Source organism: Rattus norvegicus, chromosome 17 (genome assembly GCF_036323735.1).
Source record: "Rattus norvegicus strain BN/NHsdMcwi chromosome 17, GRCr8, whole genome shotgun sequence".
Classification (NCBI taxonomy): domain Eukaryota; kingdom Metazoa; phylum Chordata; class Mammalia; order Rodentia; family Muridae; genus Rattus; species Rattus norvegicus.
Genome location: NC_086035.1, coordinates 62614318 through 62633198, shown reverse-complemented (window position 1 = coordinate 62633198; position 18881 = coordinate 62614318).

Genomic DNA, 18881 nt, shown 5'->3' with positions numbered 1-18881 from the left:
AGTCAGGTACTAGTCATGAGACTTAGCTGCAGTCCTGGGCGCCATCTTGGGACTGCTGCCACACCCGCTCCCCACATCTCCCCCTTCTTTATGTTTTTGGCAGAGAGAATGCCTGTCTTAGGTTGCCCCCTGCAGCAATGCCCCTTACCCGTCATTGGGAGACAAACAGCTTAGGTTTGATCCCTGTCTTAGGTTGGTGACACGCCCAGGGAGTCTTATCCTTCATTGACTACTTCTCTAGCATGCCAAGCCACACTTGAGGAGACTGTCCCATCTCCACCGCTGCAAAAGCCTGTATCATTAAGGCTTGAGTTCTGCGCTGACAAAACTGTATACAGCACATGCACCAAAAGGCCAGGACGCTAATAAGAATCAGGCATAGAGCAAGTCCAGCAAGTCCAGCTCATTCTTTCAGCCACGAGGCAATGGCAGCAATCTAATCGGCCAGTCCTCCAGCTAAGGACATACTCTGTGTTGGCTTGAATCATCCTTTGTGGTGTGCTGCTACGGTTCTGGTCCACTGCCTTGCCGCCTGTGAGTCTGAAAGCTTCAGCTGTTAGGAACCAGAGGCTGGTTAGCTTTGAGACTGCAGAGGGCTCTTCCTGCTGCAGCTGACTTTGCGGTCCGGTAACTCTGGCCGACACCTTTAAACTTCCCCTTTCCCATCACTTCCACAGTGACCGTCCATTCGGGTGGAGCTGATATAGACGATGGATTGTCTCAATTCCTGAACTAGTCCATCAAAGTGTTGAGACCAAATTCCTGTAAGATACTGAGATATATTATGGGATATCTGAGCAGCACGACTGAGATTCACAAATGGAATGGGGGTGACACGCAGTCCTGAATATTTCCACACTGGCAGCACTCCTTTTGGTAAAACCCCCTGCTCCTTGGCAAACCTCAAATCTTTCCCTAATTTCTTCCAACTGGGCATTGTAAGATGTCCTGTCACCGGAAACCACGGAGAAACCTGGTCCACTGCTTTTAAAAAATTCTCTACTATTTCTTTCTTTAGCCCAATTCCTTTCGCTTTTAACAAATCCTTGAGGGCTTGGCGAACTGTCTGAGCTGATGTTGAGTTCCCCATTGTGCTTGGTGCGACTTGTCCCAAAACTGGGAACCTTATAGTCTCAATCCGAGAGCTTTTCTTGTCCCACTTACCTGGGAACTTACTGGCTAGCTGCCCTGACTGTGATGAGTTCTGAACCAAGGAGGAGGGACCCCGTACGGACCACCACTTATCCCTTCTGTCTCAAAGCAGTTTATTCAGGAACCTTTCTTTCTGCATGCAAGCAGCAATCTCTCTCTTCTTTTCTTCTCTCCCCCAGCCCTGGAGCACACTCCCTTATATCCTCCCTCAACTCCCCCTCCTCAGTCCAGACTGCGTAATCTCAGTTCATAGGTCCACATCACATGGCCTGATCTTGCGTCATGGTGCGCCTGTGCAGCTCTCACAATGGACGTGGCTAGTTTCAGGTGTGTGAGGAAGTCAGGTGCTAGTCATGAGACTTAGCTGCAGTCCCGGGTGCCATCTTGGGACTGATGCCACACCCTCTCCCCACATTGAACATCATGCACAGCTTTGAATCCCCTGAGTTGTAATAGTTACTGACTGGACAAATAGGCCATGGTGAAACAGTAGCACAAATATTAAGGGATAACAAACTACTTTCTAACTGGATTTAAATTCCATTTCATGAGATGGAACTCATACCTGGTACCATTAACTGGGTCAAAAAAAAAAAAACATGGGCTTGATAGGTTTTAGGTCCTAGAGGAGAGCCTAATACCATTATCTACTAAATAGATAACAGTAAACTATACCCTAAATTTTTATCTTTATATTCATATATCAGTGTATTTTTTCAATTCTCATTAGAGAAGCTTCTTTTTGTAGTAGACTGGTGATTAATGAAGAGACCCACAGCTGGCCAATCTGCATAGTAAAATAGATTCTGGTGCACTGTAAATGAGATATCTGTCTCACACTCCTTCACCAAAAGAATAGGATTCAGTAGCAGACACTTACAATGAAACAACATTTGCTGAACATAACTAGGCATTTGCATGCATGAACACTTAACATCTGTGTTACATGCACAAAACTTATGTAAGATCAAGCCAGCTTTAGCATGAATAGGGAAGGATTTCATGAAGTTCTGTACCTATGTGAGAAGTTATTGGCAATTGGTATTAGCTGGGGGAGGGAGAAGTAGTTTTCTTTTGAGATGTAGCCCCAAAAGACTACATGCGACCTAGTAGATTTGATTAGTTTCCTACTGTAATTTAGTACCATGTATAAACATTTACTTTAGCTTGGAGAAATAGATATACCACATCACAGAAGCCCTTTACAAAAAAAGAGAATGGAGTGGGGAGGAGAGAAGAGAAAGGAAAAGAAAATGAAAAAATGAAAAGCAAATCCAGCAAGTATCTCTTACGTAGGCTGTAAACAGAAACACCTGTGAATTAAGCTGCCTATTAGGCATTTTCTAAATGTATCAAAATCTTGAGAACTGTGCTATGGATGAATAAAATGTCCATCTGCCTGCCCAGTGTCCAGGATGCATTAGTAATGTGACATTGTGTGTTAGAGGAAAAAAAATCATAGGTCTCCTATCTTGGTTCTTTTAGGATATTCTTTCACGAGTAAGAAGACCCCAGAAGCTCTTTCTGTGTGATCTTTGCAACTAGATAAAATAAAGTAATAATAATAAATATTTTTTTTAACAAAGAGAGCTTTTTATTAACTTGAGTGTTTCTTATTTACATTTCGAGTGTTATTCCCTTTCCCCGGTTTCCAGGCAAACATCCCCCTAATGCTCCCCCTCCCCTTCTTTATGGGTGTTCCCCTCCCCACCCTCCCCCCATTACTGCCCTCCCCCCAACACTCACGTTCACTGGGGGTTCAGTCTTAGCAGGACCAAGGGCTTCCCCTTCCACTGGTGATCTTACTAGAATATTCATTGCTACCTATGAGGTCAGAGTCCAGGGTCAGTCCATGTATAGTCTTTAGGTAGTGGCTTAGTCCCTGGAAGCTCTGGTTGATTGGCATTGTTGTTCATAAGGGGTATCGAGCTCCTTCAAGCTCTTCGAGTTCTTTCTCTGATTCCTTCAACAGGGGTCCCGTTCTCAGTTCAGTGGTTTGCTGCTGGCATTCGCCCCTGTATTTGCTGTATTCTGGCTGTGTCTCTCAGGAGCGATATACATCCGGCTCCTGTCGGCCTGCACTTTTTTGCTGCATTCATCTTGTCTAATTGGATGGCTGTATATGTATGGGCCACATGTGGGGCAGGCTCTGAATGGTGTTCCTTCTGTGTCTGTTTTAATCTTTGCCTCTCTATTCCCTGCCAAGGGTATTCTTGTTCCCCTTTTAAAGAAGGAGTGAAGCATTCACATTTTGATCATCCGTCTTGAGTTTCATTTGTTCTAGGGATCTAGGGTAATTCAAGCATTTGGGCTAATAGCCACTTATCAGTGAGTGCATACCATGTATGTCTTTCTGTGTTTGGGTTAGCTCACTCAGGATGATATTTTCCAGTTCCAGCCATTTGCCTACGAATTTCATAAAGTCATTGTTTTTGATAGCTGAGTAATATTCCATTGTGTAGATGTACCACATTTTCTGTATCCATTCCTCTGTTGAAGGGCATCTGGGTTCTTTCCAGCTTCTGGCTATTATAAATAAGGCTGCAATGAACATAGTGGAGCACGTGTCTTTTTTATATGTTGGGGCATCTTTTGGGTATATGCCCAAGAGAGGTATAGCTGGATCCTCAGGCAGTTCAATGTCCAATTTTCTGAGGATCCTCCAGACTGATTTCCAGAATGGTTGTACCAGTTTGCAATCCCACCAACAATGGAGGAGTGTTCCTCTTTCTCCACATCCTCGCCAGCATCTGTTGTCCCCTGAGTTTTTGATCTTAGCCATTCTCACTGGTGTGAGGTGAAATCTCAGGGTTGTTTTGATTTGCATTTCCCTTATGACTAAAGATGTTGAACATTTCTTTAGGTGTTTCTCAGCCATTCGGCATTCCTCAGCTGTGAATTCTTTGTTTAGCTCTGAGCCCCATTTTTTAATAGGGTTATTTGTTTCCCTGTGGTCTAACTTCTTGAGTTCTTTGTATATTTTGGATATAAGGCCTCTATCTGTTGTAGGATTGGTAAAGATCTTTTCCCAATCTGTTGGTTGCCGTTTTGTCCTAACCACAGTGTCCTTTGCCTTACAGAAGCTTTGCAGTTTTATGAGATCCCATTTGTCAATTCTTGATCTTAGAGCGTAAGCCATTGGTGTTTTGTTCAGGAATAATAAATATTTTTAAAAGCCTTTGTTAATTTTCCTGACCATAGTGTGCCCTTAGGATATCATGATTGCTCCAGCTGCTGTGACAGAAGCTAGATTCCACAGTGTATGGTACAGTTTGCAACTATAGGGATTTAGTCATGTGAATCTTCTGCGTTTTAAGTATCTTTGTGTCTTTATATACTGGCTTTTTATTTGGAGGACTGTGTCCTCCAAATTTATGACTCTCCCGTAACTGTGACCTTTATTATTTTTGTAGGTTCTAGTAAAGCAATATAGTGTTTTGCCACCTGTCATTCTGATTTATCTGAATACGAGCAATTGTTATTTCTAATTTGGTGGCTCTGCACACGTGTTTGTCTGTATTTACTATGTGTAGTTCTTCAATTCACTAATCTTCTCATCAGCTTAGCAAAACTTGAAAGTAATACATAACATGTGAGATAATATTATAGAACTTTGAATTGGTTACTTTTTCTTTTAGCCATTTACAAAGATAGTTGAAATTTAGGTAGCCAGTTTTCCTCTTTCCATTTTGTGGTAACTTACTTATATCCTTGTTTACAAATGGTTTATTGCTGGATTTATATTCTTTTTATATTGGTGACATACTTATTTGCTCACAATACTGACGACAAAAATTATTCTAACTCCACAAATAAGCCAGAGTAGAATGTCCCTCACTCCTGGAATTGAGGTTTTGTTTTTAAACAAATGGGCTCTCTGTGCCTCCCTGTTCCACGGCCAGCAGCATCTTCTTGAGCAGTGCCAATCTTGACCCTGGGTCGGGATGGTGCAAGTTGGAGTGAATTAATTTGGACACACTTGTCACCAAGGTTGCCTTCAACTCTGATATTCATCAACAATGACCTTAATTACACATATGATTCTACCCACAGCAAGTTCCTTCCCATAGTCAAGATAGAAGACAGAAAGCCTGCCATGAAGGAGGGGAAGACCATTTCCATCTCCCAAAAGTGAGATCCTGCCATCATCAAATGAGGTGATACTCCTGCCAATTCTGCTACAGAATCTACTGTGTATTTTCCACTATGGATAAGTTAGTGCACACATGAAGACTGGAACTAAAAGGGTCATCATGTCTGCCCTTCCTGCTTGTTAATCCATGTTTGTGACCAGAAAGAAATGTGATAACTTACTCAAGATTGTTAGCAATGTCTTCTGCACAACGAACTACTTAGCACTCCTTGACAAGGTCATCCATGCCAACTTTGTCATCATGGAGGGACACATAAACATGATTTATGTCATCACTGCCACCCAGGAGACTGTGAATGATCCTTCTGTGAAGCTGTAGTGTGATAACTGTGGTGCTGCCCAGAACACCATTCCTGCATCCAATAGTTTTACCAAGATCGTGGGCAAGTCCCAGGAACCTCCCAGGAACTGGACATTTGAAGGAAGGCACAGAGTAGAACTCTGGTGAGGGTTTAAAGATTGATAGGTTCTGGACATTCTAGCTCTCTAACTACACTGAATACTAATGATAACTTCTAAAAAGTCATAAAAACTTTCTTGCTAATTCTGAGGGTTAAAAGCCACTGGATTAGGAGATTAACAACTGCAAGTAGAAGAAGGGGGAAGGGGAACAGGATATGGGGTTTTTGGAGAGGAAACCGAAAAAGGGGATAACATTTGAAATGTAAATTAAAAAATATATTCAAAAAACCCCCAAAATCAAACAACTGCAGCCTAACAGCAGAGGTGTGTGTGTGTGTGTGTGTGTGTGTGTGTGTGTGTGTGTGTGTGTGTGTGTGTGTGTGTGTTGGGTAGGGTGGGGTGGTGATTAAGCAATGTAGCCTTTGTTCCATTTCAGCAGGATCTGCACAGCTCTAACTTTCAGTCTGCTAGTTGACATCACAGGAAGAAAAAGGGACACTTTGAAAAGTGATTTTAGTGTTTATTTCGACTTTGTAAGAAGTCTCCTATGAAAGCTCTCTAAAAAGGGGGAAAGCAGAATGAATGAAAAGGGGGGATAAGGAAAAATCTCTCCCTTCTCTTTGTCCTCAACACTTATATAGCTATCAGAATACATGCTTCCATGGTAAACAATTTGTCACAAGTTATAAATTATAAATCGAATAAGAAGTTTACGAGACCGAATATTTACATGCATATTCGTTAGGAGTAATTATCTGGCTAAACATTTATCACCTGTCACAGCTCCACAGGTTCATTGAGAGTTAAAAACATAACTAAGTGATTAGTGAAGTTCTATATGCATAAACCCAGTCAATATTTTATCTTCTGTCCTAATACCTATAATAAATCAATAGTTCCCTATTGATGACCTTTTGTTAATGGTTTTACAATCTATTAGAATGTGCTCTGAGTAGTTGAAGCACCAGAATTCCTTATTAAAAACTTCCTTAATGCAATTAAAAACTTGTTTGCATTTTCCATTTAATAAAAGAGGCAGGAGTAAAATTAGCTGTGGCTAGTGAGTTCCAGCTAATTTTTCTTCAGCAATGAGTTCTTCATCATTGTCAGATCTATAGTTTTTCTAGTTAACTTGATTTGTCTGGTTTTATAATCTGCACTTGAGTTTTTGATCTTAGCCATTCTGACTGGTGTGAGGTGGAATCTCAGGGTTGTTTTGATTTGCATTTCCCTGATGACTAAGGATGTTGAACATTTCTTTAGGTGCTTCCCAGCCATTTGATATTCCTCAGCTGAGAATTCTTTGTTTAGCTCTGTACCCCATTTTAATAGGGTTATTTGGCTCTCTGGAGTCTAACTTCTTCAATTGTCTGTATATTTTGGATATTAGTCCTCTATTGGATGTAGGATTGATAAAGATCTTTTCACAATCTGTTGGTTGCTGTTTTGTCCTAATGACAGTGTCCTTTGCTTACAGAAGCTTTGAGTTTTATGACATCCTATTTGTTGATTTTTGATCTTAGAGCATAAGCCATTTGTGTTCTGTTCAGGACATTTTCCCCAGTGCCCATGTGTTTGAGGCTTTTCCCAACTATATCTGGTTTGACGTGGAGGTCTTTGATCCACTTGGACTTAAGCTTTGTACAGGACGATAACAATGGATTGATTTGCATTCTTCTATATGCTGAGCTCCAGTAGAACCAGCATCATTTGTTAAAAATGCTCTTCTCTCTACTGGATGGTTTTAGCTCCTTTGTCAAAGATCAAGTGACCATAGAGTTCATTTCTGGGCCTTCAGTTCTATTCCACTGATGGACTTGCCTGTCTCTGTACCAATACCATACAGTTTTTAACACTATTGCTCTGTAATACAGCTTGAGGTCAGGGATAGTGATTCCTCCAGAAATTCTTTTATGGTTCAGTATAGTTTTCACTATCCTGAGTTTTGTTGTTATTCCAAATGAATTTGCAAATTGCTCTTTCTAACTTTATGAAGAATTGAGTTGGAATTTTGATGGGGATTTCATTGAATCTGTAGATGTTTTTGGCAAGATGGCCATATTTACTATATTAATCCAGCCAATCCATGAGCATGGGAGGTCTTTCCATCTTCTGAGATCTTCAATTTCTTTCTTCAGAGACTTGAAGTTCTTGTCATAGAGATCTGGCATTTGCTTGGTTAGAGTCACATTGAGGTATTTTATGTTATTTGACACTATTGTGAAGGGTGTCATTCCCCTAATATCTTTCTCAGCCTGTTTATCCTTTGAGTGGAGGCAGGCTACTGATTTGTTTGAGGTAATTTTATACCCAGCCACTTTGCTGAAGTTGTTTATCAGACTTGGTAGTTCTCTGGTGGAACTTTGGTGGTTACATAAGTATACTATCATATCATCTGCAAATAGTGATATTTTGACCTTTTTCTTTCCAATTTGTATCCCTTTGACCTCCTTTTGTTATCTGATTCCTCTGGCTAGGACTTCAAGTACTATATTGAATAAGCAGGGAGAGAGTGGGGAACCTTGTCTAGTCCCTGATTTTAGTGGTATCGGTTCATGTTTCTCTATTTAGTTTAATGTTGGCTAATGGTTTGCTGTATATTGCTTTTTACAATGTTTAGGTATGGGCCTTGAATTCCTGATCATTCCAGGAATTTTATCATGAAGGGGTGTTGAATTTTTATCAAATGCTTTCTCAGCATCTAATGAGATGATCATGTGGTTTTTTTCCTTTGGGTTTGTTTTCATAGTGGATTACGTTGATGGATTTTCATATATTGAACCATCCATGAATCCATGGGATGAAGCCTACATGATCAGGATGGATGATGGTTTTGATGTGTTCTTGGATTCAGTTTGCAAAAAATTTTATTGAGTATTTTTGCATCAAAGGGAAATTGGTCTGAAGTTCTCTTTCATTGTTGGGTCTTTGTGTGGTTTAGGTATAAGTGTAATTTTGACTTCATAGATGGAATTGGGTAGTGTTCTTTCTGTTTCTATTTTGTGGAATAGTTTGGGCACTACTGGTATGAGGTCTTCTATAAAGGTCTGATAGAATGCTGTACCAAACCCATCTGTTCCTGGGCTTTTTGTTGTTGTTGTTGTTGTTGTTGTTGTTGGGAGACTTTTAATAACTGTTTCTATTTCTTTAGGAATTATGGGGTTGTTTATATGGTTTATCTGATCCTGATTTAACTTTGGTACTTGGTTTAGAAAATTGTCCATCTCATCCTGATTTCCCAGTTGCGTTGAATATAGGTTTTGTAGTAGGATCTGATGATTTTACAATTTCCTCTGATTCTGTTGTTATGTCTCCCTTTTCATTTCTGATATTGTTAATAGGAATACTCTTTCTGTACCCTCTAGTTAGTCTGGCTAAGTGTTTGATTTTCTCAAAGAACCAGCTCCTGGTTTTGTTGAGTCTTTGTATAGTCCTTTTTGTTTCTACTTGGTTGATTCCAGCCCTGAGTTTGATTATTTCCTGCCTTCTACTCCTCCTGGGTGTATTTGCTTCTTTTTGTTCTAGAGCTTTTAGGTGTGCTGTCAAGCTGCTGACATATGCTCTCTCCTGTTTCTTTCTGCAGGCACTCAGAGCTATGAGTTTTCCCCTTAGCACAGCTTTCATTGTGTCCCATAAGTTTGGGTATGTTGTACCTTCATTTTCATTAAATTCTGAGAAGTCTTTAATTTCTTTCTTTATTTCTTCCTTGACCAGGTTATCATTGAGTAGAGCATTGTTCAACTTCCATGTATATGTGGGCGTTCTTCCCTTATTGTTATTGAAGACCAGCTTTAGCCCATGGTGGTCTGATAGGATGCCTGGGATTATTTCAATCTCTTTGTAACTGTTGAGACCTGTTTTGTGACTGATTATTTGGTCAATTTTGGAGAAGGTACCATAAGGTGCTAAGAAGAAGTTATATATATTTTTGTTTTAGGATGAAATATTCTATAAATGTCTGTTAAATCCATTTGGTTCATAACTTATGTTAGTTTCACTGTGTCTGTGTTTATTTTCTGTTTTTATGATCTGTACCTTGATGAGAGTGGGTATTGAAATCTCCTACTATTATTGTGTGAGGTGCAATGTGTGCTTTGAGCTTTAGTAAAGTTTCTTTTATGAATGTAGGTGCCCTTGCACTTGGAAAAAAGATAGTTAGGATTGAATGCTCATCTTGGTGGATTTTTCCTTTAATGAATATGAAGTGTCCTTTCTTATCTTTTTTGATAACTTATGGTTGAATATCAATTTTATTGGATATTATAATGGTTCCTCCAGCCTGGATCTTCAGAGCATTTGCTTGGAAAATTGTTTTCTAGCTTTTTATTCTGAGGTAGTGTCTGTCTTTGTCTCTGAGGCATGTTTCCTGTATGCAGCAAAATGCTGGGTCCACTTTACATATCCAATCTGTTAGTCTATGTCTTTTTACCGGGGAATTATGTCCATTGATGTTAAGAGATATTAAGTAATAGCGATTGTTGTTTCCTATTATTTTTGTTGTTAGAGGTGGAAATACACTCGTGTGTCTTTCTTCTTTTGCTTTTTCTAGGATGTAGTTTCCTTCCTCATGTTGGAGTTTTCCATCTATTTTCCTTTGTAGGTCTGGATTTGTAGAAAGACATTGTGCAAATTTGGTTTTGTCATGGAATATCCTGGTTTCTCCATCTATGTTAATTGAGAGTTTTGCAGGATACAGTAACCTGGGTTGGCATTTGTGTTCTCTTAGGGTCTGTATGACATCTGCCCAGGATTTTCTGGCTTTCATAGTCTCTGGTGAGAAGTCTGATGCAATTCTGATATGTCTGCCTTTATATGTTATTTGACCTTTTTCCCTTTCTGCTTTTTTACTCTTTCTTTGTTTTGTACATTTGCTGTTTTGACTATTAAGTGATGGGAGGGATTTCTTTTTTGGTCTAATCTATTTGTAGTTTTGTAGATTTCTTGTATGTTTATAGGCATCTCTTTCTTTAGTTAGGGAAGTTTGCTTATATAATTTTGTTGAAGATATTTACTGGCCCTTTATTTGGGAGTCTTCACTCTCTTCTATAGCTATTATCCTTAGGTTTGATCTTCTCAATGTATCCTGGATTTCCTGGATGTTTTGGGTTAGGAGTTTTGTGCACTTTGCATTTTCTTTGACCATTGTGTCAATGTTTTCTATGGTATCTTCTGCCCCTGAGATTCTCTCTTCTATCTCTTGTATTCTGCTAGTGATGCTTACATCTATGACTCCTGATCTCTTTCCTAGATTTTCTATCTCCAGGGTTGTCTCCCTTTGTGCTTTCTTTATTGTTTCTATTTCCCTTTTTAAATCCTGGATGATTTTGTTCAATTCCTTCACCTGTTTTGTTGTGTTTTCCTGTAATTCTTTCAGGGATTTTTGTGTTTCCTCTTACCTGTGTTGTTCTGTATTTCTTTAAAGGAGTTATTTATGTCCTTCCTTAAGTCCTCTATCAACATCATGAAATGTGATTTTTAAATCCAAATCTTTCTTTTCTGGTGTATTTGGATATCCAGTATTTGCTTTGGTGGGTGAACTTGGCTCTGAAGATGCCAAGTAGCCTTGGCTTCTTTTGCTTAGGTCCATATGTTTGCCTCTTGCCATCAATTTGTCTCTGATGTTAGCTTGTTTTGCTGTCTCTGACAGTGGCTTTATCCTTTTGTAGGCCTGTTTTTCAGCACTCCTGTAGACCTGTTTTCTTTCAGCTGGATCTGGGAGCAGAGAACTGCTCCTGGGTTTATGACCTCAAGCTTCCATGTGGGTTGCTTAGTGCAGAAGAGTTGGTCTTACCTCTGCTTTCAGGCATGCAGATGCTCCTGGCTACTGGCTTTCCACTCTTGTTGCAGGCAGAAACCCAAAGGGTCCTACCCCTGACTGTTCCTAGTTTCCTGTGGCCAGAGGGCACAGAGGGCACTAGGCAGGTTCCTCTTTGGTCAGGAATATGAGCAGAAGTGGAGGTCTCCACTGAGGTCTCACATTTCTGAGGGTCTGATTCTCTCCCCCACAGGATTTGGGTGCAGGGAACTGGTTCAGCTCTGGGCACAATGAGATACTGAATATATCCTGTCCCAGAGGACTTCTGCCTTTGTGTGTCCTGAGGCCACCAGTCCAGTCGCTTGGAGCAGAAAAGTTGGTCTTACCTGTGCTCTCAGGTATGTAGGTGCTCCTGGGGACTGGCTTTCAGTTCTCAGTACAAGCAGAAAACCACAGGGTTCTGCCCTGACTGCTCCTAGGTCCCTGTGCCCAGAGGGCACAGAGGACACTAGGCAGGTTCCTCTTGGGTCAGGAATTTGAGTAGAAGTGGAGGTCTCAGGAAGATGGATTTAATTTCGGAATTGGCAAGAATAGTTAAAGCTATCACTATTTGCAGATGATGTGATAATACCCCCAAAAATTCTACCAGAGAACTTCTCCAGCTGATAAACAACTTCAGCAAAGTGGCCAGATATAAAATTAATTCAAATAATCAGAAGTCTTTCATTATACAGATGACAAACAGACTGAGAAAGAAATTAGAAAGGCAACTCCTTTCTCAAAAGCTACAGATAATATAAAAATCTTGGGGTAACTCTAACAAAACAAGTGAAAGAGCTATAATGATAAGAACTTCAAGTCTCCCAAAAAAGAAATTGAAGAAGATCTCAGAAAATGGAGAGATCTCCCATATCGTGGATTGCTTGAAATAACATATTAAAAGTAGCTGTCCAACAAAGGCAATCTACATATTCAGTGTAATCCCCATCAAATCCCAATATGATTCTTCAAAAACATAGAAAAAACAATTCTCAAATTCACATGAAAAGCAAAATAACAAAACAAAAACAAAAACAAACAAACAAAACTCCAGAATTGCAAAAACAGTCCTTAACAATAAAAGAACAGTTGGGGGAATCACCATCCCTGACCTCAAGCTCTACAGATAAACCATCTTAACAACCCCATAACTCCTAAAGAAATAGAAACAGTTATTAAAATCTCCCAACCAAAAAGAGCCCAGGACCAGATGGGTTTAGTGCAGAATTCTATCAGACCTTCATGCGAGACCTCATACCAATACTATCCAAACTATTCCACAAAATAGAAAGAGACAGAGCACTTCCAAATTCCTTCTATGAAGCCACAATTACTCTTATACCTAAACTACACAAAGACCCAACAAAGAAAGAGAACTTGAGACCAATTTCCCTTATGAATATCAATGCAAAAATACTCAAAAATATTGCATAGCTAAAATAGATGACCTTTTAGAAACCACCAGGGCATGGAAAGTAAATAAAAATAATTTCTTTCGTTACTGAAGTCTCACACTGGTATTTATAGCTCAATAAAGCTTAACTCTTTTTTTCCAAAATACGGTGGTATATATTTTATCACATTAGTGGAAGTTTGCAAATTACCATTGTCCCACTGGCCTAGGGCCTTGGAGACATTTAGGGCAGAGATGGAGAAGTCTTTGCCATTCATAAATCACAGGGATTAGCTTGTGCATCCCCTATGTAGCTTCAGAGTGCATTAGAGAACAAATTCTTTTCATCATAATTTAATTTTAAGTACCCATCATTAACCTTATTTTGCATTTCACAGAGGGTATAGAAATACTGATGGGCTTGTTATTAACTTGTGTATCAGACACTTGGAGTGTTTGGTGCTACACTGACTTGTAGTTTGAGGATAGAGTATATCTAAGGACTTGCTGGATGCCTGTGGGCAATTCAAAAACAAAACAAAACGAAAAACCAGCATATTGTGTGGCTTTACTCTTTCAAATTAATGCACATATTTATTTCCCTGTCTTCAATTTCTTTTGTATTTTTCATTCTCTTGGGTTTTCTTACCTCAATAACTTATGGAATTTTATATTTGGCTTTTTTTTCAAATAAATTGTCAGATCTAACACCTGATTGTAAAAAAAATACTAAAAAAAAATCCATGCAAACAGAATCCAAGAACACATCAAAGCGATCATCTATCATGATCAAGTAGGCTTCATCCCAGGGATGCAGGGATGGTTCAATATAAGGAAAACCATCAACGTAACTCACTATATAAACACACTCAAAGATAAAAACTGCATGATCACTTCATTAGATGCTGAGAAAGCACTTGACAAAATTCAACACCCCTTCATGATGAAAGTTCTGGAAAGATCAGGAATTCAAGGCCCATACCTAAACATAGAAAAGCAATACACAGCAAACCAGCAGCTAACATCAAACTAAATGGAGAGAAACTTGAAGCAATTCCACTAAAATCAGGGACTAGACAAGGCTGCCATTCTCTCCCTACTTAGTTGATATAGTTCTTTAAGTCCTAGTCAGAACAATCAGACAATGAAAGGGGTCAAAGGGATACAAATTGGAAAGGAAGAAGTCAAAATATCACTATTTGCAGATGATATGATAGTATGTTTCAGTGACCCCAAAAGTTCCACCAGAGAACTACTAAGCCTGATAAACAATTCCAGCAGAGTGGCTCGGTATAAAATTAACTCAAACAAATCAGTAGTCTTCCTCTACTCAAAGGATAAACAGGCTGAGAAAGAAATTACACCCTTCACAATAGTTCCAAATAATATAAAATACCCCTGTGTGACTTTAACCAAGCAAGTGAAAGATCTGTATGACAAGAACTTCAAGTCTCTGGAAGAAAGAAATTGAAGAAGTTCTCAGAAGATGGAAAGACCTCCCATGCTCATGGATTCAGAGGATTAATATAGTGAAAATGGCCATTTTTCCAAAAGGAAACTACAAATTCAATGCAATCCCAATCAAATTCCAACTAAATTCTTCTTAAAGTTAGAAAGAGCAATTTGCAAATTCATTTGGAATAACAAAAAACCTAGGATAGCGAAAACTATACTAAATAAAAGAACTTCTGGGGTAATCACCTTCCCTGACCTCAAGCTGTATTACAGAGCAATAGTGATAAAAAAATCTGTATGGTATTGGTACAGAGATAGGCAGATTGATCAGTGGAATAGAATTGAAGACCCAGAAATAAACCCACTCACCTATGGTCACTTGATCTTTGACAAAGGAGCTAAAACCATATAATGGAAAAAAGATAGCATTTTCAACAAATGGTGCTTGTTCATCTGGAGGTCAGCATGTAGAAGAATGCAAATCGATTCATTCTTATCACCCTGTAGAAAACTTAAGTCCAAATGGATCAAAGCCCACCACATCAAATCACATACACTCAAACTAATAGAAGAAAAAGTGGGGAAGAGTCTCAGTCACATGGGCACTGAGAAAAATTTCCTGAACAAAACACTAATGGCTTATGCTCTAAGATCAAGAATCCACAAATGGTACCTCATAAAATTGCTAAGTTTTTGTAAGGCAAAGGACAGTGTCATTAGGACAAAATGGCAACCAAGAGATTGGGAAAAGATTCTTACCAATCCTACATCTGATAGAGGGCTAATATCCAAATTATACAAAGAACTCAAGAAGTTAGACTCCAAAGAGCCAAATAACCTTATTAAAAACTGGGGTACAGAGCTCAAGAAAGAATTCTCAACTGAGGAATATCGAATGGTTGAGAAGTATCTAAAGAAATGATTAACATCCTTAATCATCAGGAAAGTGCAAATCAAAACAACCCTGAGATTCCACCTCGCACCAGTAAGAATGGCTAAGATATAAAACTCAGGTGACAGCAAATTCTGGGGAGGATTTGGAGAAAGAGGAACACTCCTCCATTGTTGTTGGAATTGCAAACTGGTACAACTACTCTGGAAATCAGTCTAGAGGCTCCTCAGAAAATTGGACATTGCACTACCTGAGGACCCAGCTATACCTCTCCTGGGCATATACCTAAAAGATGATTCAACATACAACAAAGTCATATGCTCCACTATGTTCATAGTAGCTTATTTATAATAGCTAGAAGCTGGAAAGAACCCAGATGTACTTCAACAGAGAAATCGATACAGAAAATGTGGTACATCTACACAATGGAGTACTACTCAGCTATGAAAAACAATGACTTCATGAAATTTATAGGCATATGGAATGAACTAGAAAATATCATCCTGAGTGATATAACCCAATCACAGAAAAACACACATGGTATGCATTCTCTGATAAGTGGATATTGGAGCCCAAAAGCTCTAATTACCCATGATGCAATCCACAGACCACATGAAGCTCAAGAAGAAGGATGACAAAAATGAGGATTCTTCACTCCTTCTTAAAAGGGGGAACAAAAATATCCATAGGAGGAGATATGGTGGCAAAGTTTAGAGCAGAGACTGAAGGAACAGACATTCAGAGCCTGCCCCACATGTGGTCCATATATATACAGCCACCAAAACTAGATAAGATTGATGAAGCTAAAAAGTGTGTGCTGACAGGAACCGGATATAGATCTGTCCTGAGAGGCACAGCCATAACATGTCAAATATAGAGGTGAATGCTAGCACCAAACCACTGAACTGAGATGAGACCCCAGTTGGAGGAATTTGAGGAAGGACTGAAGGAGCTGAAGGGGTTTGCAACCCATAGGAACAATGCCAACCAACCAGAGCTTCCAGGGACTAAACCACTACCCAAAGTCTATACTTGGACTGACCCATGGCTCCAACTGCTTATGTAGCAGAGGATGGCCTTGCTGGGCACCAGTGGAAAAAGAAACCCTTGGTTCTGTCAGGGTTGGACCCCCAGGGTAAGGGATTGTCGGGGGAAGACCCTTAAAGGAGAAAGGGAGGGGAAGGATATAGGAGGCTTATGACAGGAAACCAGGAAAGGGAATAACATTTGAAATATAATAAAGAGATATTCAATGAAAAAAAGAAAAACAATGAACCAGAAAAAGGGCTTAGTAAGATTACTTTCTTAGCATGCTAAAGGCACCAGTTTTGATTTCCAACACTGGAAGAAAAAAAAGAAATAAACATGAAAGGAAAATTATGCATTTATGGGCTAAATAGTTAAGCTCCTGGAATAGTCAAAGCAACATAAAAATTTCTACAAAGTCACTAATGTTTATTATGAATGATCTCCACTTGGATGCTTAATTTTAGCACCTAACACCTAACCTCCCAATCAAGTCCATTCTTCTCAGAAAGCTCTCCATACTTCCCTAGTCTATCCTGCTTGCTAAAGACAAAATTGTATTTGTCCTCTATATCTGTATATACAATGTATTAAAAAGTCAATAACCTCTTACCACAGCCACAATTTCCTATATCGTTTCTGGCAGCATTACACTAATATCCCTAGAATTCGTATATCCGCTTCCATTCATGCTAAACCCACCCCCAAATGGTGGTATATATTCCAATTCGCCACAGTATAGTTCCTTTGAAAATCAAGTTTGATATCAGTTGATAATGAAAAAGGTCTGCTCTCACTACAAAGGCTTATAAAGTTTTTCACAATCCGATCTCTCACCCTTTAATCTCTCAGTACTCTACAACTCTTTCTTAACTGGCCCCAATACAGTCAGACCTCTCAACTCCATTCAGTCTCTGCACTGTTGCCCCGGGGGCTGTGGCAAGTAGCTATCTCACAGCACATTTTTCCCTCAGAAAGGACCATGGATGACTGCCCCTCACTTCCTTCCAGTGAACAAATGTCACATTTGCTTCTAGAAGACCTTTCCTAAATACCGCTAATCAAAGTGCAACCTATTTCTGGCTGTCTTCTCCCTGGTTTTTCTCTTAAGTTCTTTAACATTATCTGACAAGAGCATATTCTATTTATTTATGATCTGAAGTTCTTCCAAAAGATGTATGGCCCAAGAGGGGGGTATTTACCTGCTTATAAAAAGTGTCTGCCCCACAATAGGTACTTAACAGATCTTTACTAAGTGCATATGCTGTATATGAAATTTACTGTTTGGGAAGTATTTCAATGGAAATTAAAGTACAGAAACTCATCCCCCTCTTGTCCTCTCACAAAGTCTCTCAATATCTGTATGGATTAGTAGTATCAATGTGAATGACAGCAAAGAGCAACAGAAAAGTTATTTGCAAAAATTGAACCACTGTGTCTTGTTGCAGAAGATTTCTGTTGCAGTGGTCCAAGGGTATATGGAAGGCAACCTATAATTCATCAAAAATAAACTTTGTTCTAAAAAAAAAAAGAGGTGTACAACCAGCTTAGGTGTGATCTCTCAGATCCAAGGCTAGATTGAGCTAGTAATCCAATTTCCTAGATCAGGTCATGCGCATGAACAGCAATCATACTGAGACTATCTAGCATAGTTTGATCTAGGCGTTTCTATTGGTCGGAGTGCGCATGCCTGTGTTTTGATGCGTTGCTTGGCAACAGTGGGACGGCCTTCAGTTGCCAGGAGTACTTGTGCTGCTTGGCCTCTATCCTACTGAGTTTGCCTGTGGGTGATTGGTCTTGGTGGTGGTGGTGACAAAACTCACTTGGCTTACTTGTCTCACTTGCCAACACTGTGTTGGTTCTGAGGGTGGCTAACAACCAAGGGGGAGGACTGGGGGAGGGGGAGTTAGGGTGGGTGGGTGGGTGGGGAGCCAGACCATGAAGAAGTTCTTGGATAAGTGCAGTCGGAGGTCTTCTTCCTCTGGCTCCTCCACCAGCCAGAGGCAGTCCTCACAGAGCCCGGAGCAGCAGTGTTGGAGAACTTCTAGCCTCGCTTCTCCCAGACAGCTCAAAAACTACAAAGCCTTTGGAAAGATCTACAAGGCTGCATGCCAGGGTGATGTTACCGCGGTTCAGCTCTGTCTCGAACGTGGAAAAAAAGGCGTCAATGACCGAGACAGAAATGACAGGTGACTGGGGCTGGGAGTCAGCGCCAAGGGGCAGATTGGGAGTCATGTGGTGAAAGATGTGTCAGCTTTTCTAAGTAACCCTAAAAAGTAGTGCGAGGAGGGAACTGCCATACCTTCAGTGCTGATGACCAGTATGTTGACCTTTATCAATCAGATGTCTTGGAAATCAAAGGTGGTAATCTCTGTACTTGGCAGTTATTCTACTGGTCCACGAAGGCGGGTGTGGGGGGTGCTGCTGACCTAGAGCTGTTCCCCACCCAACTCCCCTGGTTCTTGAATTTCTGAATGTTTTGATATCCAGCCCTCTTTCCTGTGACTGTTTGATGTACCTGTTTCTCTCCCAGGAACTGTTTAGTAGGTTGACCACATTTTCATTCACATGTCATTTAATTTTATTCCTTCAAACCCCCAAAGTAACTCACATT